Raw genomic sequence first — 27,043 nt, 5'->3', positions numbered from 1 at the left:
ACCCATAGTTCAATAAGTAGCCATACAAAGTGAATAAATTCAGATACAAGTTCTGAAAGTGTCCCAAAGGTGCTTTTTCAAAAAGAAACTGGACTTTGTTTTTCCTTGAAGATGTTTTGTTTCTTATCCAAGAAGCTTCTTCAGTTCTGAATAACTGAATGAATGAACTGAATGAACTGAAGAAACTTCTTGGATAAGAAGCGAAACATCTTCAAGGAAAAACGACGTCTAGTTGCCTTTTGAAAAAGCACTTTGGGACTATCATGGGTGTCTGAGACAATCATGGATGACTGAGAATCTCCACAGACATTTAGCTATGCACTTTGGGAAGATCTGAAAGTGTTGCAGGGATACTGTTACAGTTCCAGGAATCTGCTGAATGTCTACTTTGGTTTCTATAGATCAATTCATATAGGATTTAATGCAGTGGTGGGATTCAAAAAATTTTACTACCAGTTCTGTGGGCGTGGCTTGGTGGGCATGGCAGGGGAAGGATACTGTAAAATCTCCAGTCAGAGGTGGTATTTGCCGGTTCTCCGAACTACTCAAAATTTCTGCTACCGGTTCTCCAGAACTGGTCAGAACCTGCTGAATACCGCCTCTGTTTTAATGCCCACTTGTCCAGAAAAGTTGAGATAGTGGAGAATATCCTAATCTTGCAAGAAGGAAGTCAGACAGCACCTTCCCCAGTCTGTTTTCAAAAATGGGCCTCCTGGAAGTTTGGGAAGGTCGGAAATGTGCCTCTTTCCGGCCTGCGGAATGCCTCCAGAGCCTGGGGAGGCTGTTTTTGTCCTCCCAGAGGCTTGATGAAAGCTTCCGGAGCCTGGGGAGGGTGAAAAATGGGCCTCCCAGAAGTTCCAGTAGGTCACGCCCACTATGGCCAGGCCCACCCAGCAACCAAGGCAGAGAACAGTTGCTAAAAATTTTGAGGCCTACTCCTGGCTATTGGACAACTAGTTGGTCCTCCCATGATAGCTGTTTTCAGTCCTGCAAAGTACCCTCAAAATTGTAGGTGCCATCAACCCACCCAAATTTGCCTAGTCTTCATTTTCATCCAACAAAGCTTTTAAAAATAAAATAAAAATAAATAAACTCAAATGACAGATTCCACAGATCACTAGGTGTTTTTTTTCTCTCCTGCTGTCAGTTTTCTATATTTCTATCTATACCAACCAAAAATGGGTTCAGTCATGTGTGTGGTGTGCATTTGTTTTATTTATACTCCATCCATGAAATGTGCAGAGATTAAATCTCGCATCTTTGTTGAAGACCCCCTTCACTGAACTAAGGGGATGACTGTCAATTTAACTGACGCCTGCTATGAAGATACTATTGATATCTAACCCTTTTCTAATGCCAAGATACTGCTAGATTTTTCCTTTTAAATGAGAAAAATAAAGTTTTTTCCCCCTTATTGGCTCAATCACCTAGGAGCTCCATACTTCAGCAAAGGAAAATAGCTTCCTCACCTTCCTTCACCCAGTTCATTTATATTAACTATGCCTTGGGTATGAATATGCACGCTCATTTCAGGAATGGCTAAACATTCAAGCAAATATTCCCAATTGAAGGTCCTTTGTTTCACAGTATTGTGGGTTTTTTTAGGCATTCTTGAGAACAACAGCATAAAATTTTAATGAGCTCAGAAGACTTCCCGCCACTTTCCTCTCCCTTAATTTTGTAAACTTTCTTTATCAATATTTAATGGCAGTTTTGATATTTACTATTTTATAGAAACTACTCTTTGAAACCCCACCGTGTAAATTTTTCATGTGCAGCTGAGACCCGCAACGTCTTTGTTTATTTGTCTGTTCCCAACAGTTGAAAGGGGGAGAGAACCCCCATAAAAGTCATAATGAGATGGGGCAGGTCACTAAGGGTAATGCAAAATGTACTTGGCTTGGCCATTGCTCAATATTGGCATCCGCAAGGCTATTTGTTATATATTTGCTTTTTCACTACCTATTGCTTCCTTCCATCAAATCAGCATCCACCTTGATGTGGTGGAAAGACTCAGTGGATCCTTGTTGGTCAGGTGAGAAAGGAACGGTTGAAGCCAAAGGTAATCCACAGTGCTGCAAAGGGCAATGAATCTCTGCAGGCATGAGACCACCAAAAAACAAAAACAAAAACCCTGGTAGAAGGAGCTCCAAAATCAAACTCTGAAGAAGGCATTGACTAAACCCTTCTGCATTATCAGTAGTCGTCATAACTGAGCCCAAATTGATGTTGCTAAGCGAGACGGTTGCTAAGTTGAGTTTTGCCCCCTTTTGCCCCCTTTCTTGCCGCAGTTGTTAAATGAATCACTGCGATGGTTAGTAACACAGTTGTAAAGTGAATCTGGTTTCCCCCATTGCTTGTCAGAAGGTCGCAAAATGTCATTGCATGAACTCAGGGGGACACGGCAACCGTCATAAATATGAATCAGTTGCCAAGCATCTGAGCTTTGATCACGTGGTCATGGGGATGTTACAACGGTCGTAAGGTTGAAAGTCGGTCATAAGTCACTTTTTTAAATGCCTTTGTAACTTTGAAGAGTCACTAAGCGAATGGTTATAAGTTGAGGACTACTTGTATCACAAATCCCCCTCCCAACTTTAGACATTGCTGAAATATTTAGACAAAACTTAGGTATGTGAGGAGCTATTTATCTAATTCAATAATTCATGTAATTATTGTATAAGAACATTAAACAAGTAATTCTGATGACAATGACGGTCATCTCAGACGGATGGTCCAAACAAAGTGAACTTGAAATCATTAAAGTTGAAATAAAATGTACCAAAATTGATGTTTTAGGAATCACTAAATTTAAGTGGAGCATAATGGATCGTTTTAAGTCTGATACTCCTTAATATGCTATTCAGTGAATGAATCTGTACTGAAGAAATGGAGTGCAATAAAAAGGACAACTAAAAAGAACAATGTTAACTATATGCTCAACTATAACATAAACCTCAGAATGGTAAATATTAATATTGTGACTATCCTGTTTGGTGGACATCAATATTATATAATGATATGCTTTCCTCAGACATAGTGGTGTAAAACACTGAAGATTTCTGTCATAACTACAAGAGGTGATAAAAGGCACCATTTAGAAATGATATAATGTTATTAATAGATGACTAGAGTGCCAAGGATGGACAAAGAAAGGAACTTGGAATTACAGACAATGTGCAAATAATTGAAATATTGTACTAATTCATCACACAGGCAAAGTTTGGCTTGAGATCCATAGAGGAGAGAGGAGAGAGGGAGGGAGAGAGGGAGAGGGAAAGAGAGAAAGAGAAAGAATATGCCAGGTGCAGGATTTAGAAAAATCAGACATAAGAGCAGATAGCCAACATAAGATGGATAATAGATACATAAACATTTAAGGAGAAGGTCTACCTTTGCAAGGCCTTTGATGGTACAGATCATTTGGAATATATTAAGGCAAATTGATATCCAAGAACACCTGATCATCCTTCTGAGGAACATTTTCAGTGGATAAGAAGCTATCTGGGAACTGAGTCTTGGGAAAAAGAATGATTCCAAATAGGGAAGAGAGTGAGGTCAGGAGCTATACTGTTACTATATATTGTACAGAGAATTTGTTATAAGAACGATAGGATTGGAAGGGGTGATGGCTAGAATTAAATTTGGAAATCAGAATGTCAACCATTTTAGTTATGCAGATACCACCACCTTGTTAGCTTCAAGCAAAGAGAACTTAGTTTCCTTGGGCTCAATAATGACGATGAACAATGTGCTGGAAAAGAAAAGAGGAGGTGAATTCTAAGGTCCAAGGCAACGTAGACAAGAATGTGAAGGATCAAGGTATTTCCATGACAGCAGTAATCATTTTTGCCAATGGTGTTGTATGGCTATGCGAGTTGGACAGTGAAAAAGAATGGGAGAAAAAAAAAATACACAGATGCTTTTGAACTATGGGTTTGAAGAAGGTTGCTCTGAATACCATGAACTGCAGGAAGTGCCACTCAGCTGGTTCCCAATAAAATAAACATTGGCTGCTCCCTTGAAGCGATGATCAGCAAACAGAAACATGCATATGTGGAGCATGCAAGATAAGCAAAAGATGGACTAGAAAAAATGCCATCATTGGCAAAGAAAGAAAAAGGAAGAATAATGTCTACGGAGGGGATCAAGGAGATGACTGAGATGTTCTTAGAAAATTTAAATATCATCCCCTGGGACAGATCAAAGTGTCAGGCATTTCTCCCTATATTTGTCAGGGTTTGGACCCGGTTCAGTGGCATTCAACTGACCTAGCTATTGTCTTCTTTGCATCACCTGGAACATCTAAAAAATTGGTTTTCCTTGCTATTCCTTCTCATTACCAATTGTCATCAATGCCCCACCCCCATCCCAAATTAACACACTGCTAGGAGCTGCCTGTGCACAGATACCCCCACACAGCTTCCAGCAGTTAGTCAATCAAGAGGTGGCTGGTGCCAGTGCTCTTAACCATGACAACCATGAGTGAGTACCACACTCCCCGTGTGCCAGGAGAGATGGTGATCAAAAAACACAAAATTGTCTCTTACTTTTCCCTCCAAATTTTTTTAGTCCTCCTGATCTTTGGAACCACTGACTGGCACTGGCAAAATGTATTATAGCTGTGATTCTCAAACAACTCTTTGGTCAAAGTTGATGACAATTCTGCAGAATGGTGACAGACGTATAGCAGAAATATAGTCTTGAAATGACACATTAAATTAGCTGTGCAGAATATGCGGCCATCGTTGTTTAGGAAACCTATGAAGCACTGGGCTGCCCTATAGCAATAAGATTTATTTTATTTAAATCAACAGCTTTTATCCTGCCGGTGAGACTTTCATATACTATGACAGTGCCTGAATGTGATTAAAATAATACACCATTCAATGAAAAGATTAAAATTAGATTCTGTAATTATAAAAATGAAGCACAGCAAAAGGACAAAATCCACTTATTCCCCTAGAATACCTGAATAAGAAAAAAGAACAGAACAGAACAGAACAGAATAGAATAGAAACTGGAACCCATACTATTTCAGATAAGTAGTTATCTAGAGGATTTGGGATATCTTAAACTGTGATTTCTTAGTTGGTGCCACTTTAGGAAGGCAGGATTCTGTAGACAAGCGCCACCATTAAATTAAATCTCTTTCTTACTGAAGTTTGATGCTTTCCGTGCACTGCAGATATAACCAGAGCTTTTCCTGATTATCAAGCTAACACTACATATAAACTGTAGATACACAGAAAGTATTACTAATAGAAGATAATATTTGTAGCTCAGAAATCAACAGAACCAATTCAGAGAAAAAAGACAGGTGAATTGTGAGTGATTGTAAGAAACATAGAGCTTGGATGAATCACGGCAATAAGGCATGGGATGATTAGGAAAACTACAAAAATACTTATTTTGTACAGAAAGATTAATTTCTTCTTCTTTGAATTTCAGCTCCTTTTTTTGTAACGATGAAAAAAGTACTAAAATAAATGTGGTTTTATACTAAAATGGCTGATTTTCTCCTCCTTCCACCGTCAATCATAGGAGGAGGGAAAAGCACTCTAATTTTAATTTCCCTGTACTTATCTGTCTGTACTTGGCAATAAACTCATGAATATCAGAATCTCTGTGTCACTCCTAATTGGTCCACCTACTACATCTGCTGAAAGAGATGAGGTGTTGATTTTTCAAATATGCTTAATATTCCAACAGGTTGTTTTGGAGATGTGTAATTGAATGCGAGTCATTCTTATAAAGACAGGCCTTTATCACTTTCTAGAAAATTGTCACACCTATTAGAAGCTGTCAATAAGAACACCATTATGACTTCACATATCATCTTACGTGTTCTCCTCATGACATCTGAAATGGCACATCTCCACTTGAAGAGAGAGTTTTAGTCAAGGTAATGAGAGAGCAATGCCTTTTTGTTTAGTAAACCTTGCATACATGCATACCTGTCACACTGTTATTTCCTTTGGCGGAAACAGCAGCATGCAAAGCAGAAAAAGCAATATGACATAGTAAGGAGAAGAATATAAAGGTAAAAGATGAAAAGGAAAGGAAACCTTATTGAATCTAGTTTATCATTTGCCAACACTTATTCATTATGCCTCTCTAGAGCTTTCTACCCTCCCTTCTTGCTTCTTCAGTTTCCATATCTTCATACATTCCTTCAAACTTCTCACTTCTTTCTTTTGGATTAACTTCAATTTAACTGCAACTTTCTTGGTTTGTCTATTGCTTTTTACTCCTTTGGCTTTTACTCTTCTTTCATTGGCAGGTAGTCCTCGACCCCCAACCACAATTGAGCCCAAAATTTCTGTTGCTAAGCAAGACAGTTATTAAGTGAATTCTGCCCTATTTTACAATCATTCTTGCCGCAGTTGTTATTAATAATAACGACAGAATAATAACAGAATACCCAAGTTGGAAGGGATCTTGGAGATCTTCTAGTCCAACCTCCGGGTAGGAAAGAGGGAGATGCATTAAGTGAATCACTGCAGTGGTTCATTTGGTAACACAGTTGTTAAATGACTCTTGCTTCCCCATTGACTTTGCTTGTCAGAAGATCACAAAAGGTAATCAGATGATCTCAGGACACTGCAAACGTCATAAATACATGCCAGTTGCCAAGCATCCAAATTTTGATCAAGCATCAGTTGGGGATGTCGCAATGGTCATGAAAAACAATCATAAGTCACTTTTTTCAGTGCTATAACTTCGAACGATCATTAAATAAATGGTCACAACTCAAGGAATACCTGTACTGCTTTTACTCTTCACACATTTCTTCCATTTCAAACTATTTATTAGTCTCTCATCTTTGTCTGACCCCATTGCTCAGTTAATTAATGAACACAGCAAAAACTTTATTGTGCTTATTGCATGCTGTCTCCATTCTTCCTTTGTGTTTACTTAACTTCTCTCCAAAGTAATGGATGACCAATCTAACAAGTTGAGGCTGTCTTCAGATGGTATCAAAATAAGGGGAAAATATTATTTTTAGCAGCTGTATAACTAAGGATGATTCAAACCTGTCCCTCTCATAGGCTAAGAGCAAGATGAGGGCAAATCATGGCATTGTGGCAAACAAAGGAAAAAAAGTAGTATCAGCTGTATTTGTATTACATTTAGATGCAAGTGGAAAACTCTATTCCAAGGTGCCTTTGATTTGGTTGCTGTCAATTTCACAATATATCCCAAATATATGCATGGCTGTTTGTTCGTACATGAAATCTATAATTCATAGTCAAATGTTAATTAGTACCTCTTCCTACATAACCCAGGCTTTGTTTCATCACTCTGAATATCACAGTTCTGTTTATCAGGACTAAATTTTGTTCTGCAAAACCAATATGCTTGTATGGTAGAATCTCCAGCTAGCGGGTATGGAGGGGGGGGTGTTAAGAGCTTGACTAGCTTAGAGTCCTCATCAGTGGTGGGATTCAAATTTTTTTACTACCAGTTCTGTGGGGGTGGCTTGGTGGGTGTGGCAGAGGAAGGATACTGTAAAATCTCCAGTCAGAGGTGGTATTTGCCGGTTCTCCAAACTACTCAAAATTTCCGCTACTGGTTCTCTAGAACTGGTCAGAACCTGCTGAATACCACCTCTGGTCCTCATCCAGCAGAAAGTGGCATGCAGGTCTTAACTCCCTCCAGAGTTCCTGAGACTTTATCTGACTGTTCCCAAGAGAATGCAGTCAATCTGGGGGAGATTCTTGTAAACAGGCATTGCAACAATAAAGAAGTAATTTTGATCAACTCATGAGGTGGGCCTGGTTCCTTGTGCCTGGTAACTTGGCAGTTAAATTTGTTGGGAGCAATGAGACCTGTTATCTTCCATTACTGAATCTTCTCATGGTTCTGATGGAAATAAAATGGGAGGGAGGGACTTCATGTATGTAGTTTGAACTCCCTACAGGAGCTGTGGGACACCAATTATCACAAATACAATAAGTATAATATTAAATATTATAAAGTAAGACAAACAGGAAACATAACACAGACACCAAGAAGGTCTGGTCAATGCTGTTTCTTTAACTAGACTAGGGGTGTCAAACTCAATTTCATTGAGAGCCTCATCAGGGTTGTGTTTGACCTTGGAGAGCTGTGTGTGTGTGTGTGTGTGTGTGAACAAGGGTGGGTGGGGGTGGCGTGGCGTGGCCATGGTGGGTGTGACACGGGACTCATGTCAGGGGCACCTGTGGTGGCCAAGTGCTAAGGCAGGACTTCCCTGAGACCGTCCCTCACTCTCATTATAATCTCCTTCCTTCCTTCCTTCCTTCCTTCCTTCCTTCCTTCCTTCCTTCCTTCCTTCCTTCCTTCCTTCCTTCCTTCCTTCCTTCCTTCCTTCCTTCCTTCCTTCCTTCTCTCTTCTCTTCTCTTCTTTTTCCTTTCCTCTTCATTCTCCTTTCTTCTTCCTTCCCCTCTTTCCTTATTTTTCCTTCCTTGTTTTCTTCCCATCTTCCCATCTTTCCTTCTTTTTCTTTGTCTTTCCTCTTTCCTTTTCTCCTTTCCTGTCCCTTCTTGCATGCTCAAATGCAAAAGGGGGAACATTTCTCCTTTTGTTTTTAATTTGTTTTGATAGCCTTCTGTGCACAGCCCCCCTCCCCCCAGCTCCGTTTTTGCTGGCAGATGCACCTGGGCTGGTCCTTTGCTGTTTCCAGGCTGGCACCGCGGGCCGAATCTAAGCACTCTTTGGGCCAGATTTGGCTCGTGGGCCTTCAGTTTGATATCCCTGAACTAGACCAAGGCTCTCAAAACTTGGCGACTTTAAGACTTGTGGACTTCAGCTCCCAGAATTCCCCAGCCAGCCAGAATTCTGGGAGTTGAAGTCCACAGAGTTTCCAAGTTTGGAGACCCCTGAACTAGATCAAATTGATCAGATCACTGGATTCAACTATTGCTCTCAGCCCTGCCCTCTAGCAGATGTTCTAAAAACCCGTTTTGCAATTGCAAGACTGTGAAAGCTTACGAGCTTCAAAAATGAAGACCAGTCGTCTTGGACAGCATCCCAAGCATGCAGTGATTTCTCTGCAATACTTTTCTCCCAATGTATGGAGTGATGGCATTGGTTTAGAGAAGAGAAGGAAATTGGGACCGCAGCTTCAAAATGATCAGACAGCCACAAAAAGGTAACTTAAGAGGGGTTGGCTGGTTGCTTGGCTAGACCAGAATAGGCACAGTTTTGCTTGCGATATTTTGAAGCCTTCTTTCTTTCTTTTTTTTTTTTGAAGCCAAGCTTAGTGGTTTGGGGGATATGATGAAAGAAGGAAACAACTTGCTTTCCCCCTTATATTATACAATGACTGAAAAATGTGAAGTTTGTTGCCGGAAATGGAGAGTCAGTCTGGCACTATGTATCATGAAATGCTGGAAGAAACTTGCCAATGGAATGAGTGATAGTTTCAGCATCCTCCCAAATATTTTGCTTATGATTGATAGCTGCTATGCTGAACCTAAATGGCCACCCATTAGAAATCTTGCCATATTTTTTATTTCATTTATTTTTATTTATTTATTTTGGTTTGTCAATTGCTTACAAGATAATAGGTATAAGTAAAAACATAGTTATGAATACATGGATACATATAAGAAAAATAAAAGAAACAATAGGACAGGGACGGTTGGTGCGCTTATGCACGCCCCCTATATATAGTTTTTCCCATTTACAGTCACTTTTAGTTTCTAATTAAAGACATAAAATTTGGTTCCTACTTAACAATCCCTTGTTCAAGAAGTGTTCAAACTTTTTTTTTAAACCAAATTTTATTAATTTTGAAAGACATACAAAACATAGACACACAAAAACACAAAACATAAAAACATAAAAAATCTCTTTTCTGAAGGTTGCTTAGTCCCGGGTTATAACTCTTGGCACAGACACAAATTCAAATTCATGTTCATTTTACATACCATTTCATATCTTATTAACATTTTCAATTTTCTATATAACTTCTCCTCACTTTTAAATTTTCTCAATTTTATTTTATTTATCTCCTCTCAATTCGAATCATAATATTTATTATTCTTTGTCTGTTCTATTTCCAACCATCCATTTATTTTTCTTCTTTAAAAAATTTGGTTCCTACTTAACAATCCCTTGTTCAAGAAGTGTTCAAACTTATGACGGTGCTGAATGAGTGTTAGTTATGACTAGTCCTTATAATTATGTTGGTCAAAGTATCCTCATGGCCATTTAATCATGATCCAGGCACCCAGCTCACAATATGACATCACAGCTTTTTATGTTCACATGAATGTCACTTGTGACCATCATTGCTGGCTTCCTTCAAGCAGTGTCAGTAGGGACACAAATGGGAACCACACAAAATCTTTGCTTAATGATTCCCGGTTATTTGCTTAATGACGGCAGTTGAGATCCTCAAACCAAAGCAGTATTTTCCTTTTAATATTTACATTAAACATTAGAGATTGTCGCTAGTATCTATTTCAATCCTTTCATCTACTACTTGTTATTGTCTCATAACTTTTATTTCTAAAAAAAATAAATAACATGTTCCCAATATCTAAATTTGTCCTGTTGTGTCATGTGTGGAACATATGGGAGCCACTCTTGCTTAAATTGCCCTCTTTTTACCTTATGATTAGAAAATGCTTTAAAGTTTCGGCAGACAAATAAGTTGAAATGCTTCTCAGATAATGTGATACTATTATGCAAATAAGACAGTTGAAAATAATCAGATTTTGGTGAATTCTCTGGATGTAAAATCATAAATAAAACAGCAAGTAACAAGATATTTAAACTTTAGAAGAAGAGTAAAACAAAAGAGTCTAGATGTGAGATAACAAAAAAAAAATATCAAAGAAATATTGGGACTGAGGTTCACAACTGCTGAGATTTTGAAATGAACCAGCTTCAACTAGGGCACTCATCTGGGCTTCCACAAACATTTGAAATTTTGAACACCTCTCATGGGCATTCTCATGGAATGGAACTGGTAGGGGGTGCCACCCAAAAGTTGCTACCTTATTGTAGAAGAAAGCACCGATTTCCCAAAATTCAACCATGTGGAGCTGAAAGCAAAAGTAACTTGTCTATGAATCTGACTACCCAGGACAAAGATGGTGTTCTAGAACAATGGTTCATTCCAGCAGGCTCTGTGGCAAATCTCAGTGATACCAAAGGAATGGTCTGTGTGTGATGACATTGTGCAAATGCCACCATTTCATACCTGCATCTGGACCTCGAATATTTACATGATAACTTTACTGCATATGCATCATCCATGTGGTAGAAAGTAGTCTGGAGTCCCAGGATGGAAGGGCTGCTTCCCAGAAGGCTTGGGAAATCTGATAGGCAGAAGAGAGCTCAGAGTATATCTGTAGTTATGTGTATAATGGCTTTAGTCTGACAAGATTTCTGTCTGCAGGAGAAACTACTCAGAAATAATTCCATCTGTGATCCTTGGTTCTTGGGGCCTGACAATCCACGTACCGCTCTTATCTTTCATGGATGCATTTGAATCACCTGAATTCTATGGTAATTTCACATTCCAATACCCATTTCATACAAGGTAAGCTGATGTGACCCAAAGGTTACTAAACTAAACTAAACAAAAGTAGAAGCGGAGGTTTAAAACAACCAAAACCATATCACGTACCTATTTTATTTTATATATTTAAAAAACTCAAAAAACTGGTGAAACTCAGAAAGGTCTACATGGAGACAAACATTCATCCATACCACAAATATACATACAAAGTTAGTCAAAACACACACATCACTTGAATAGCATCTGGGCAAAACACACATCATTGTGGCGCAAACAGATCAATCAATACACAAACAGTCAATCCTTTGTACTAGACCCGTTCAGGAAACAAGAGCTATGGAGTCGGACATCTTGGAAAGTATCTCGATGAAGTAAGATATGGGAACCGAATCTTGAAAGCCTGACAAAGCCCATGTCTACGTCAACTCATGCCCAACCCTATCAAGGGGGCATTGTATTGAGTTTCTTTCTCAAATTTTGATCACATAAGCGTAGGGATGCTGTGATGGTTGTATGTAGGAAGACCAGTCATAAGTCACATTTTCAGTGCTGTTGCAACTTTGAGCAGTCACTATATGAATGGTTGCAAATTGAGGACTACCTGTATAACTTTGGCAAAAAAAAAACAACCCCAATCCTTCACTTAAGCTCTTCAGAATAGCACTTAGACTGATATACTGCTTCGCAGTGCTTTACAGCCCTCTCTAAGTGGTTTACAGAGTCAGCATATTTGCCCCCCAATAATCTGGGTCCTCATTTTACCAACCTCAGAAGAATGGAAGGCTGAGTCAACCTTGAGCCAGTCAGGATCAAACTCCAGCCCATGGGCAGAGTTAGCCTGCAATACTGCACTTTAACCATGGTGCCACTATTGCCCACTATGCCAGCACACTTTATGATTCTTGTGTGTTAGAATTTTATCCTATCTTTTCTTTAGAAGCTCATGATCTTTGACTACAAAAACAGACTACTAATCTGTGAAGCAGATTAACTAGAAAGTGACTGATGAATGATGTGAAACTAATCCAATGAGAATCGGCACACAGATTCCCCAATTGGCTAGGCACATTTCAAAAGGAAAAAAAAATGAAATCATCTCATTTTATAAATAAAATTCTTAAGTATGCTCAGAGCTTTCCTAGGAAGCAGAGACATTTATGGAAACAAGTATGATATTCGAATGTGGCACTTTGCTTTCCAATATTCTCAAAGGCTGTCATAAAAGAAGGTCAGGATCTCTTTCCATATTAAGTTCTTAGCTATCAGTGGTAGGATTCAATTTTTTTTTACTACCGGTTCTGTGGGCATGGCTTGGTGGGTGTGGATTGGTGGGTGTGGCAGTGGAAGGTTACTGCAAAATCCCCATTCCCTCCCCACCCCACTAACCTGCTTTCCAGCTCCATTCTCCTATGCAGGGCAACCAAAGAAGACCCAGGCAATCAGCTGGGACCCAATGGGAGGCAGAGCATAGATGGGGATGAGGCCAGTCAGAGGTGGTATTTGTGGGTTCTCCGAACTACTCAAAATTTCCACTACCAGTTCTCCAGAACTGGTCAGAACCTGCTGAATACCACCTCTGTTAGCTATTATGGCTCATGAAAATTATGAATAATCTTTTCATGATGGGAATAGTGACATCTGGAAACCCTGATAGTGAAATGATATAAACTCAATTTCCATTTGCAAGGAGAACACTATCATATGCTCCGATGCACATCCGTATTTTCCAAATTTTATTTGTTTATTTATACTATTTATTCATTAAAATGTGAAGGCACGTATAAAAATTGTATTTTACATACATGTTTTCTTTTCCACCCTCAGTTCCCATGATATCATAGTCTTTACTTTGGACAGAAAGTCCTGCAAAAGTAGTTTCTTCAGCCTGGGTGACTTTCTTCTGATTCTACACAAACCAACACAAAGACACAGGCTCTCATTGTAGTGTCCATATGAAACGATGCACAGTCAAATTAATCCCAGCAGGAGTTGCTGCAATACAGGCCAGATTTGTATAGAAAGACATGGAAAGAAAGCTAAAGAGTTTCACTGTAGGGCAGGCTGTAGATCTGTGCAAAAAAAAAACTAGGTTATCAAAGCTTTTTCAAGAAACTTTGTAAGAAAAGGTAGGATTTCTCAAATAACTAGAGCTATAATCCAATTAATTTGAAGGATCTGAGTTGGAGAAGGCTGACATAGGAGGCAGGATGAAATTTAGCCTGATTTCAGCTCTTCAGGTATACCAAGCATGACAAGTAGACAATGGACAGGTAGTTCAAGGGCAGCCATGCTGAATCTGAAGAATATTTGACCACCTGAATCTGTACATCTTTCATTCAAGGTCGTTTTCAGACCATGATGAGGGACAGATCTTGGGTGCTCCAATGCAGCAACGTGATTTATTAATGCAGAATAGAATATAAGCAGGGGTGGGATTCAAAATTTTTAACAACCGGTTCTGTGGGTGTGGCTTAGGTGGTGGGCATGGCTGGGTGGTCATGTTATTGGCTGGGTGTGGCCAACTCAACATCACTCACATTGAGGCATGCATCTCCTCGCCTGGCCTCTCATGACTGTGGGGATGCTGCAACAGTCATAAGTGTGAAAAATGATCATAAGTCACTTTTTTCAGTGCCATTTTAACTTTAAATGGTCACTCCACACAAGCAAAGTACCAGCAAAGGAGGGGAAAAAATACTCCAGAGACATTCCTGTGACAGGAAGTCTAGTCCTGCCAAGAATGTAATAAGGGTTAATGGAGAGGCAGTTTCTGTAAGCAACACCAGAATGTTTCCTTCCTGCCTTCCTTACAGGATTAGGCCAGTAATTTCTTCTAACAACCGGTTCTCCGAACTGCTTAGAATGTTAACAACCGGTTCTAGCGAATAGGTGCGAACTGGTAGAATCCCACCCCTGAATACAAGTAGCCACAAATAGACATCTTGAATATTGAAGTAATGTGATCAACCTAATACTGAGTAGAAGAGATATCTCTCATTTTTTTCCTAAAAGGAAGGAAAATGCAGCTCCTCAAGGATTGGGCTCCAAATCTTGGGGGCAAAGCAGCCGAAGATTCTCTCTACAGAAAAGTGAGTTTCTATGAACTCATATACCTAGAAAAGAAGTGGGAGGGGGGCTTGCATGCTGACACCATTTCATTTTGCCTTTTTTGATTACAGCTATCCAACAGATGCTGCTTATGACTTGGGTGCTCTGCTCCATATTAAAGATCTCTCTCTCTCTCTCTCTCTTCCTCCCTCCCTCCCTCCCCTCTCTCTCACACGCACACATTGTGTGTGGGTGATGGAAAGTCTGTAGAGATTCTCAGTCACCCATGTCATGGTTGTCCCAAAGGTGCTTTTTCAGGAGGCATACATATATGTATGTCTTCGGATCAATGTTGATTCTTGACAGCTGTCTCAATAAGCCCCCACAGTTTTCCTGGCAAGGTTTTTCAGAAGTGGTTTGCCATTGTCTTCTTCCTAGGGCTAAGAGAACGTGACTGGCACAAGATCACTGCTCTAGCTTTATGCCTAAGGTAGGACTAGAACTCACAGTCCTCTTGGTTTCTAGACTGTTGCATTAACCATTGCACCAAACTGGTTCTCAGACTTGATAGCATGTTAAAAATTAAGGTGTAAGCGGTACTACGCAAGGATCTTATTTCCTAAATCATAACTGCTTTGAACTAATAGTCATAATAATAATTTCATGATTATTCTGTTGTTGTTTTTCTGGTTTTCAAATTTTCATACCCTTGTGGTCAGAAACAGCCAGAATCACCTTGGATGCTAATTTCAATGCACATGCTAGTAAACCCAGCACTAATGAAGTCACCAGGAATCCCAGATGGTTTTTTTTCCCCAAGGTTTTTTTTAATCGAATTCTTCTTTTTCTTATGTCACCAAATAAATTAATAACATTTACAATCTATAAATATACTAAGATACTTAGAACTGGCATTTTGAAGTATTCAAAAATTTGAAGAACACAAGAATTTAAAAAACACACACACAAAGATCAATCCAGCATGGGAATTAGGTGCATGGACATCTATGATAGTGAGAGAAGCCACACTCATTTGGTGAAATAAAAATTCACCAAATCCTGTTTTGGAGGAGTAACCAAGTGTGGGTCGAAATTATTTGGGCCTGGTTTTGGCTTTTCCCTTGTAGGGAGCATTGCTGCTCCCTAGTGGCCAAGGGTTTATGATGCAGTTTATCAAAACACATCCAGGAATGCAAACAGCCCAGCAAGAGATAGAGAAAAGCAAAGAGATAGGCTATCACATCTGGCTTCCAAAAACTAGGATAACCACTAGAAGGATACAGAGACAAGAGATTTCTTTATCTATTTGCTGCCATCTGGGGGTTGCCCAAATCCTTGCAGCTCAGATACAGTAGCAGTAGCAAAGATGACTCACAAAAAGATAAAATCCATTATTTTTTTTCCAAAACATGCACCAATCAAATGTATAGTTTTTGCAAGGCTATTCATGTCCCACTACAACAATCAAGGAGACCGAGGGGGAAAAAATCCCCCTGGAATTCAAAAGAAAACCCATAAGGTTGGGCCTGGACATACAGCTATCTTTATGACATTGAGCTAAAAATTCATCCTTATTCATATTTTCGGTGTAGCAGAACAAACAACGGAGTCTGGTGACTCCTTAAAAAGAAAACAGATTCTTTAGGGCATAATAATAAGCTTTACTAGCCCAGAGCTACTTCTCTGCATAAAATCCTGGCTCAGATGCATGGAAACTCAGCCTGCGATAAATCCATTAGTCTTGAAGATGCCATTCAATATTTTAATGGGCTTTTTTCTGCATACACAAATATTGTTACCCCTCTAGAAGTTTTCTTTTACAAGGAATCAGTTCACAGAAGAAGAAGAAAATCCTTCTGCTTTCCAGCCAGCCCTGATGTATAGTACGACATTCCCAGGATTGGCTCACATACTTTAGGAAGGCTGAGTTTAGCTCAATTAAAAGCTACAAAATAATGAAGGTGGCAGCATAAGCAGCTACCGTTAGTCGCTGTTAAGTCTCATCCTGTCTCAACCATTGATGCTGATTAGTAGTTGTAAGCAGTGGTGGGGTTCAATTTTTTTTTTACTACCGGTTCCGTGGGCGTGGCTTGGTTAGCTATCGTAATGATTACAAAAGGATAGCACAAAAGATTTGTAACCCATTGACACACTGTATCTATATAAGATGGAAGATGGTTTTTATGTTTTTATCTTTTGTTTGTATATGTTTGTCTTAAAAAAATAAAAACTTTTTTTTTAAAAAAAAAAAGAGGTTAAACTTATTTGGACGTATCAGAGACTGATCTCAGGACCCTATGCAAGCAAAGAAGTACTCTTTCTTCTTCTTCCTCTTTAAGATCTGTCTCAGCCCTGACTCAGTGACAAGCCCTTTATTCTACTTTTTTTCTTTTCTTTTTTTAAAAAAAGCTTCTATTTTAACATTTTTTTGTACTGCATCTGCTTCTGTTGCTTTTTGCTTTGCTCCTCTTTCTCTTTTTCCCTTACTTCTAATCTTTTTCTCTCCCTTTCTCTCTTCTTTATCCTTGTTATGATTTTTTTTTAAAAAAAAACTTAAACAAAGGAGGAAAAACAGCATGGGGTTGAGGATTAATATGTGTTTGAGTCTTTGAGGATCAGTGGAAGATCAATGCTGTGAAGCCACAAGCTTATGTCAATAAGTAGAAGAGGACCCCCTCATCTGCACCTGCACATTTTGTAAACAGTGGCAGTGCCAAACTTTAAGAGAGGCTGGGCAAAATGGGATGAAACGTTTCCCCAAATTCTATTGAAAGCCAGCTTCTATTAAAAGCCAATGGCTTTTCCATTCCCATAGGAATTGTAGTGGGATGAATCTAGCATCAAAGTCTACAAGGGTTCATCTTTTTTCCCATCAAACCTTAACCAAAAATGTGTGCCAAAGTACATTTATGAAGTTTTCTGTATACACAAATAGTAATGTTTAAAAAGGGACTTATACTGCTGAGTTTTTTTTTTAAACTCCGCATGTGGGAATTGTAGTATCAAAGAGAAAAAGCAGCTTGATGCGCTTTTTTTTTAAAAAAAAAAAATTCTTCTACTATTTACATGAGCAGTTATATAATTCAGAGGAAGATTCCTACAAAATTTCCCTGTATGTGTGTGTGAGAGAGAGAGGGAGGGAGGGAGAGAGAGGGAGAGAGAGGGAGAATGCGTTCATAGTGGAAAATTGACTTGAGATATTTTCTTTCTGATTTGGACAACAAAGATAACTCAGTTTTAGCTATTTAAATGTTCCTAATGTAGCACCCACAAGGGTTTTCCTTGTCCCCAAATAGGACTACAGAGGTGTGCTTTGGAAAAGTGAAGAAAAAGTCTCAAAGAATGCTGGCAAGAGAACAAGGGTGCTATCTGATTAAATCAAAACCAAGAACCATTTAAACTGTGTTAACTCCATGAGAAGTAGGGCTCCAGACATGTATCCAGTAGTCCAGCCGTAGCAACTTCCTCATCTGGAAACAGCATAGAGTAATGAGGCTCTCCATACAAAAGCAGACTGTTGAGTCAGTGTTTGTTGTTGTTAGATTAAGGCTCAGGTGGGGATCCCCATTAGAATCATCTACCTTCTAGACTTTTCCAACCATCACTGTGCCATAATGTCATATTTCTTTATTAATGGCTGAATGAGCCTGCATGAAGCTGTAAGTCATTTGTAGGGAAGAACTTGAACACCTAAGCAGTGCCCTGCTGGATCAGCCCCTTGGTCCATCAAGTTCAGCAGTCCATTCTTATTGGGGTCAACCAACTAGTGGGCAGAAGTCTCAGAGCAAATGACCTTCAGAAGCAGTCATCCTGCCATCAAGGTTAATAGCTGTTGATTTCCATTATCCTCATAATCAAACTTAACTTTTTAAAGATTATTTTTCATGTGTAGATTGAAAAAAGGTAACCAAAAATAGAGAATGTCTAGGTGAGCTTAAGGACCAAAAAATATATGGATCAAATGTGCTGGTTTATAAAAAGATACTTAGATCATACACCAAGTATATAAAGATGTTGACACCATCAAAACTGACACCAGCCAGAGCATAGAAAAACCCAAAGTAGTGCAAGATCAAAAGATGTGGGGAGACCTGATCCATGGAATTGTCAAAAGTTGGACATGACTAAATGGATATCACCATCATCAACCATCTTCTTCTTTTCATCTTCTCATCTTCCTACTACATTCTCCTATTGATATCTATGATTTATCACTTGTTGTTGTATCTTATGATTCATGATTGTAACTATGATCTATGATATATGACCTATCACTTTGTTCTTGTATGTATACTGAAAGCACTGGAAACAAGTTCCGTGTGGCCAATCACACGGCCAATAAAGAATTCTAATTCTATTCTATTTTTTTTCTATCCTATTCCATTCCCCTCCACTCCACCTCATCCCATCATTATCATCATGCTAAAACCTGTCTCAAATCACACACCAACACCAAACAAAGCATAACCCATAAGCCTGGGCCCCAAAGAACATGCTTTTGAAATCTACATCTTGCCTTCATACTTGTAGGCAAGTATCACCAAGCAGCTGCTCCTGTTTTACTTCCCACACAAAATAGCTGGTTAAGGATTCATTCTTTTCCCAAGGCTAAGGCACTTAGCAGGGCCATAGCCTTTGTTTATTTTCTTTCCCAGAATAACTTGCATTAATTGCAACCAGCAGTTTTACTCTTGCTTCCTTGTCAAGTCATCCCTCTGCCTCAGAAAGTGACAGCCAGTCCAGAGACCATAGTACCTGCTGGCCTCGCTTGCCTTTGTTTTAATAACAGTCAACCTGCACTTAACACTGTTTGCTTTCTGAACTTCTGAAGTCGGACAAATTGCTCTACCACTCCTTCTCCCTCTCTCTGTCAATCATATTGATGGACAGAAAAGCCATGGCAGGATGGGGTGCAGGGAGAAAACTGATTGAGGAAGAGAGAAAAGAGAGGGGAGAAGGATACACAGAGAATCTTCCTTTCATTTCATCAGATTTTCCTGTTTCTTTATTTTTAATTGATCATTTGCAATTTGGAATTAAGTATATATAGTGCACCTCTAGAGGCCCACCTCTTCTTAGGAGGAGAAATGTTGTACATGGCCCAAAATGAAAAGGACAACCTGATCTGAGTGAAGACATTTATTCTAAAGAAAGGAACACTTGGGGAGGAAATGGATACACAAGAACCAGAGCTTGTCTTGCTATGGCTTCATTCTAATTGTGAAAACATGCCTTCTGTTCCCACTTATTCCTGAACTCAGAAAAAATTATATGATTTCTACTTCAGGTTCCCATTTCAAAAATTAAAGCTCCCATTAAAAAGAGGTTTGTTAAGTGAGCAGATGTGCGCTAAATAAAATATTGCATTTTAAATATTGTACGATCTTTTCTTGCCGGTCTGATTTCTTTCTTCAAAACTACCTGTACAGGATAATGTAATACTTGCAAATGTTGTGAACACTGGCCTAGATTGGGCGTAAGGTGCTTTGTAGATCTAGAGGTGAAACAGTGACTTGAGGTGCAAAAAGAGTCATTTTATAATGCACAAACACAACACAACACATCCCCATTTATATGCAGTTTCCTAGATAAGTCATGCCTATAATTCCATCCAACCAGGAATGACATTATGAATTAAATAATTGATAAAGTCAGACTAAGTTCATTGACTAAAGCTAAAAGCAATTAAGAAAAGGCCCGGTGCAGATGAATAAATGAACATCTTCACCCCCCCAAAAAAGCTTTCCAATCATCCCCAAGACACATTTTTTTTTCGGTAATCATCCCCCCCAAGCCCCCAAAACCAGATGAATAACTTCAATTCCAGTCAGATTTCCTTCCAGAATTCAAAATCGACTTGATGTTTAAGACCCAGTGATTAGTTTTTGTTTCTGAAATGGATCAAACCATGAAACTGTCTGGGACCATCTGCTCGTCCGCAGCCAGTAGCAGTTATGGGTTGGCGGCGGGGGGCGGGGAGCACCGAGGGGAGAGGAAAATGCTTTTTGAGTATTTCCCCTTCATCGTGATCTGAACTGGATGGCCTTGAAAATGCCTCTACTTATGCTTTTATGTCTGATAAAGGGGAAGGATGCTCAACTTAGTAACAAGGCCTCAGTCTTATACTTGTATATGTTCCCAAGAATGGAAAATTGTCCCTGATGAGATGAGGCAATGGTTTGTGGTTTCTGGGGGAGGAAATTTAATGCAGGCTTGTAGCTCAGTTGTTTTTTTTTCCCCTTAGTGCTTGAATGTGAGAATCAACAGCCATTGTGGCTGAGAAAGAAACCCAGCCTGTCTTTCAAAGAGACATCACTTGTGTGGGAAAGAGAAGAGCGAGGGAAGCCAAACCATCTGTAATTCCATCACCGCAGTCATCCAGCTTCTGGAGTAGGCGGGCTCTTAGTTCAATGGGCTGGGACTTTGCACGGAGCAATAGCTTATCTGGTATGTTCCTAATGTAATCCACAACTACTTTGTTCCAATAGACTCTGATTAAAGTTAGTGGCGCTGCCATATTAAAACTTAATTCTAGGCTGCTGGCGTAACAAAATAAACTGAATTGATAAATAGTGTTTCTGGAAGCTAGTTATATGTATCAGCCCAAATTACAGATAAATAAATTGTTTACAATTAGATTCACAGTGCAGATGGAGTAGAAGAGATTCTGACAGTTAAGCGATTGAATTCCATCTCACTAGAATTCTGCTACTGCTATGATGATGTTCTCTTTTACATGCCCTCATACTGGGCTAATGGTCTAATCCATTTCATCTGAACTGTTGTTTTTCCTGAGGATATTTTATACATCTTAACATTAGCAAGATAAGCTTTGCAAGAGAAAATGTTTGCCAGACAGCTCCAGTGAGCTTTCTCTTTCTCTTTCTTTCTTTCTTTCTTTCTTTCTTTCTTTCTTTCTTTCTTTCTTTCTTTCTTTCTTTCTTTCTTTCTTTCTTTCTTTCTCTCTCTCTCTCTCTCTCTCTCTCTCTCTCTCTCTTTCTTTCTTTCTTTCTTTCTTTCTTTCTTTCTCTTTCTCTCTCTTCTTCTTTCCTTCCTTCCTTCCTCTGTAAGTGCTCTTCACTTATGTTTGTTTAACAACAATTGTTTGGAGTCCATGAAAATAAATAAGTTGAGGAAGAGACTCTCATGTAAGATGCAACTGGTGAGAGAAAGATTATCATTTCTTCAAAGTGTCTGTGGAAATTCTTCCTTCCAAACCTTCTTCCTTTCTAAGTAAAAAGAAAGAAAGAAAGTCCATAGGGATTTAATTACAACTACAATACAGAGTACTGTAGTTTCCCTCTGGAGCCCTGGACTAGGTACATCAAAAAAAAGATCATCAGTAGGAAATTACTAGCTACCTCTTTATTCCTGGTTTTAATTGGTGGGGCATCGGTTAAAGGAGTGGATGGTGAATCTGCAAGGATTTTTCACCAATCAGTTAGGTTAGAAACTCCCATCTTCCATGAATAATGGCAGAAAATAATATTGATTGCACTACAGAGATGCCATGAAAATGTATGAAAACTACTATGTCAATTCTGCAGGCATGGTTCTTTTCTAAGCAGACTCTATATCTGTTTATAGAAGAACTCAACAAGTTTGGCCTCAGCCTGGCTCAGTGTTTCTCTAAACCAGGGGTGTCAAACTCAATTTCATTGAGGGCCACATCAGGGTTGTGTCTGACCTTGGAGGGGCGGCGGGGGCCTGGCTAGGGTGGGCATGGCTAGCTTGATGTCATTCATGTTGGGGGCACCTGTGGGGTCCTGAGTGCTCTGCCAACAAAAATGGAGCTCAGGAGGGCCGCCTCCCGACCTCCGTTTTCACTGGCAGAGGCACCGTGGGTCAGTCCCTCACTATTTCCAGGGTAGCCTCACCGGCCAGATCTAAGCACCCCTCAGGCCAAATCCAGCCTGCAGGCCTTGAGTTTGACATCCCTGCTCTAAACCAGTTTTCTAAACCCTCAGTAACTCTGAGGGTTATTGAGAATAGTCTCTGCCTATTTCCCAGAACCCAGTCTAGTACCCCATTGATTTGTGAGTATGTGTGTGTGTAGCTATCCAAAACAACAAGTGAGGAGACAACATTCTAATTAATGTAGCCCCAGAACATTGGTTCAAGCCAGCAAGTTTCAATGGACACATCTGCTGAACTCTTCAGGTGTTATTGGTTCCCCAGTGTTGAAACCTGAGCATCTCCATATCTCTGAGAGCACTTTCCAGAGCTGTCCTATGTGATGTGGAGGCAAACTGACTTACACAGAGTCTTTAAATTGTCAGTGGACCAATTCATGAAGCTCCTCATAAAACTTTTATTTCATACAATTAACTTGTACAGAGCATAGAAGAGCTTTCACCCTGATAAGAAGCAGTGTTTCTCCTTTGGCCGTCCTAGTTATAGGAAGGAAATATAAAAAGATCCCCTATTTAAAACAATTGTGTCCCTATGCGGATAGGCAGGTAGAAACAACTGGGCATGTTTTGTTTGCTAGTGTAGTGGTTAGCTGGCAGCAGGTGCAGATGGCTGAGGAGACCAATGACTCTGATGAGGGGCCAGGACCATCTGGGAGTGGACTGCTGCCTTCAGAGATTGTGGGGGCTGGCAGCAGTGATGAGGAGGTTCCCGAGGAGCCTGTGCCAAGTGCACATGTATGAAAGATTGCTCGGAGGAATAGGAACCAGGATAGGAACTGGGTGACTATGAGTTCTAGTCCCACCTTAGGTATGAAAACCAGCCTGGGACATCCTAGCCAGTTAGTCTCTCTTGTGTTGTTTTGGGGGGTGGATAGGAAGAGGAAGGTGTATTAGATACCACCTTGAGTTGAAATAACAAAAAGATGAGATATAACAATATCCCTCTACACAGGGGTGGGATTCAAATTTTTTTTTTTGAACAAATTTTTATTAATTTTTAAAGACATACAAAACATACAAAAATTCAAGACATAAAAACATAAAAAATCTCTTTTCTGAAAGTTGCTTAATCCCGGGTCAAAACTCTTGGTACAGACGCACATTCAAATTCATATTCATTTTACATACCATTCCATATCTTATTACATTTTCATTTTTCTATATAGCTTCTCCTTTTTTTTAAATTTTCTCAATTTTATTTTATTTATCTCCTCTCAATTCAAATCATAATATTTATTCTTTGTCTGTTCTATTTCCAACTATCCGTTTATCTTTCTTCTTAAAAGAAAAAAAAAGAAAAACCTTCTCCTGTACACTGATTGGAGTATGACGCCTATGTCTCTTTCCCCTATATTTATAATACTTGATTTAAAGTACATAACTTACATTGGGATTCTGTCTGGTACATTCTGACATTATACAATATCATCAAAACCAATACAAATCTATTCATTAATATTAATATTTATTCATATCTTAAACATCTAGCACATTTCTTATCAATTAGGTCACATATTTCTATGGGAGCACCTATTTGCCATATTAATTCCATCCCCCACATCACATATTATGAATCATTATTACATTACATGTTCCCCTCTCCTTCTTCAAACCTCTCATTTCACGAATAGTTTCACTATTATAACATAGCCTAATCATTGGTGTTAACAATCATTTATATCTTTAGACATTTTACACATTTCAATTAATTATCATACCATTATGGGAACACTTCTTATACTTTCCAAAATTATTCCCCCCCCCCCCACAACACCGATCTTAAATCATTATTTCATTAAAGTACTCCCCTCTTTTAACAAAAATTTCACTACATTATACTAAATATTTATCACATTTTAAATTACATATTATTTCCAATCTTCCAATCTATTATTTCCAATCTAATTATTTCTAAATACAAATATAAAAATGCAATCTTATGTACCTTTCTAGAATCCCTTTTTCAATAAAATCTATCCATTATCTCTAAAAAACTTTTGTTTTTTTGCATTTTGCTCCCCACCATTAAAGCTTCTCATCCCTTCCTTTCTCCCTTGCTTCTTCTTCTCCTTATTCTCTTTATCCCGTTGTCTCTCCACCTCCCTTTTATCCTGTTTTCCCTCTTTCTGTTGTTTCCTAACACGATATCCTCTTTTCACCTTATTCTTCTCTTTTTGGATTGTTTTCCCGGGTCTTAAAGTCTTCTTCTCCTTTTTCTCCTCCTTCTTTTCTTCCCCAACCAAAGTCACATGTTCTTCAAAAATGGCTTCTTCTTTATCCTACTCATACGATTTTACATAAGCACAGACCGCCATTTCTATAAACTGAAAAAGAGTGCCAAAAACATCTTTCCCTTCTTGCTTTTCTCTTTCATATTTTTGATGTATAAGTTCTAGTTCATCCACAACTGATGCCATTGTACAGAGAAAATTTTTTTTCAAAACAACCACCCAAGTGCTTTTATTCTGAGATAATTCTCATAAAACCCAAAGTCATCAAACAGTCCAATCAGCTGATTCTTTTTAATACTTTCTCTTTTTCCACTTTCTCTTTTTGGGATAAAGTTTGATCACAAAGTTCTCTTTAAAATATATCTTTAGGAAGTCTTATTGCTGTTTAATAACTCTTTAAAATTAACTCTTTAAAGTTTTAGGCAGTCTTCTCCTTATTTTCAGGTTGCTCCAATTTTTTTTTTCCCTCTCCCTTCCCACTCACAGCCAAAAAAAAAAATTCTTCTTCTTTTTTTTTTCCCCTTTGAATATTCAGAAATCCTTGCTCCTTCAATATTCATTTACCTCCAGAACAGATTCCCGGATTTCTCTTATGGTTCCACTGCTGTCACGTTAGGGAGGAGAGTGAAAGGCAAGGAAAAAAAAAAACTTACTCTTTTAAAATGTTCGCCGCTTGTATCTCTTTCTAGAAACAAAGTATCCTTAGCAGCCTTCAAGGTTACAGGGCACTCTCTCTTAACTTTATCCCAGTCAGAAGCAACTTCCACAGCTCTTCCCTCTTCCTCCAGCACAAATCTTACCCGGCTGCTGGCTTCTTTGAGGCGGCCATTACTGACCGCCGCTCCACCACCTCAGGAAAAAGGGGTTATTCCGGCTGGAAAGGGGGTCTGTGTTACCCCCAAACCTCTGTCCGGATCCCCTCTCTCTTCGGCTGCCTCTACAAGGCAGCCATAGCCCACAGACCTATTTAGATCGGGGGCACCTTGGCAGCGAACGCGGCAGGGATCGCAGAGGCACGAATTCCTGCCGCTACCGAAGCCGCGCAAAACCGGAAGCCCCGGGATTCAAATTTTTTAACAACTGGTTCTGTGGGCGTGGCTTAGGTGGTGGGTGTGGCTTGGTGGTCATGTTATTGGCTTGGTGTGGCCAACTCAATATCATTCACATCAAGGCACGCATCTCCTCGCCTGGCCTCTCATGACTGTGGGGATGCTGTAACAGTCATAAGTGTGAAAAATGATCATAAGTCACTTTTTTCAGTGCCATTGTAACTTTGAATGGTCACTCCACACAAGCAAAGTACCAGCAAAGGAGGGGGGAAAAACTCCAGAGAAGTTCCTGAGACAGGAAGTCTAATCCTGCCAAGAATGTAATAAGGGTTAACGGAGAGACAGTTTCTGTAAGCAACACCAGAATGTTTCCTTCCTGCCTTCCTTACAGGATTAGGCCAGTAATTTCTTCTAACAACCGGTTCTCTGAACTGCTTAGAATGTTAACAACTGGTTCTAGCGAATAGGTGCAAACTGGTAGAATCCCACCCCTGCCTCTACATAAATTCTGTGGGGACAGTATGTAAGATCAGGAAGATATTGGTTTATATAAAATGTTAGCAGTGTTTTCCTCCTCGGTATATTTACCCTTCTTAAATACATTTTTTTTATTCTGTATTGTTCTGCCCTGATCTTCAGCAGTAATAAGTTTTAAGGCTGTCCTAGTGTAGTGGTGCCATTGGGGGCACACGGAAGGATGCCAGAAAGCTGCCAAAACCTTTAACCTTATGTGATTAGACTATTGCTTAATGACAATGCACACATTCCCCCTCTGGAAGGTTGGATCTCTGGCATCTGTAGAGAAAAGCATTGGGGGCTCCTGTCCTATAACCCAGAGAAGTAACCCTTGAAAGTCAGTGTCAGCAATATTGAGGAAGATAGAGTGAAATTCTGTGTCAATAGAAGGCACCATCTTACTGCTTCCTACACAAGGTCTGCCTCCTTACACTGGAAGGGTTCGAACCCCAATGGTGATCAATATTGATCTTCCAGTAAATAGATATTTTCCCCTTTTCCTTGAGAAAGGGGTGTATTTTTTGGGGGGTGGGTGGGATAAACCAAAGCACCTTGAGTACTAATGAGGGAGAACAACAGGGTGATGTTAGGGCATAGCTTTTTTTTTATAAGCAATCATATCCTTGTGATATACAAGATAGAGAGTAATAGAGCCCTAATGAATGATTAAAAATTTAGATGGCTGCCTTTGAAACCATTTAAAAAAAAAACCCTGGAAACTTCTTAATGAGCAGCTATTGGAAAGAAAGCATTTAAAAGTTCAGAAA

Source organism: Notechis scutatus, chromosome 2 (genome assembly GCF_049901735.1).
Source record: "Notechis scutatus isolate UNSWTSFEM ecotype Mainland chromosome 2, rNotScu1.2, whole genome shotgun sequence".
Taxonomy (NCBI): domain Eukaryota; kingdom Metazoa; phylum Chordata; class Lepidosauria; order Squamata; family Elapidae; genus Notechis; species Notechis scutatus.
The sequence above is the reverse complement of the archived record's forward strand: the minus strand, read 5'-3'. Positions refer to the sequence as shown.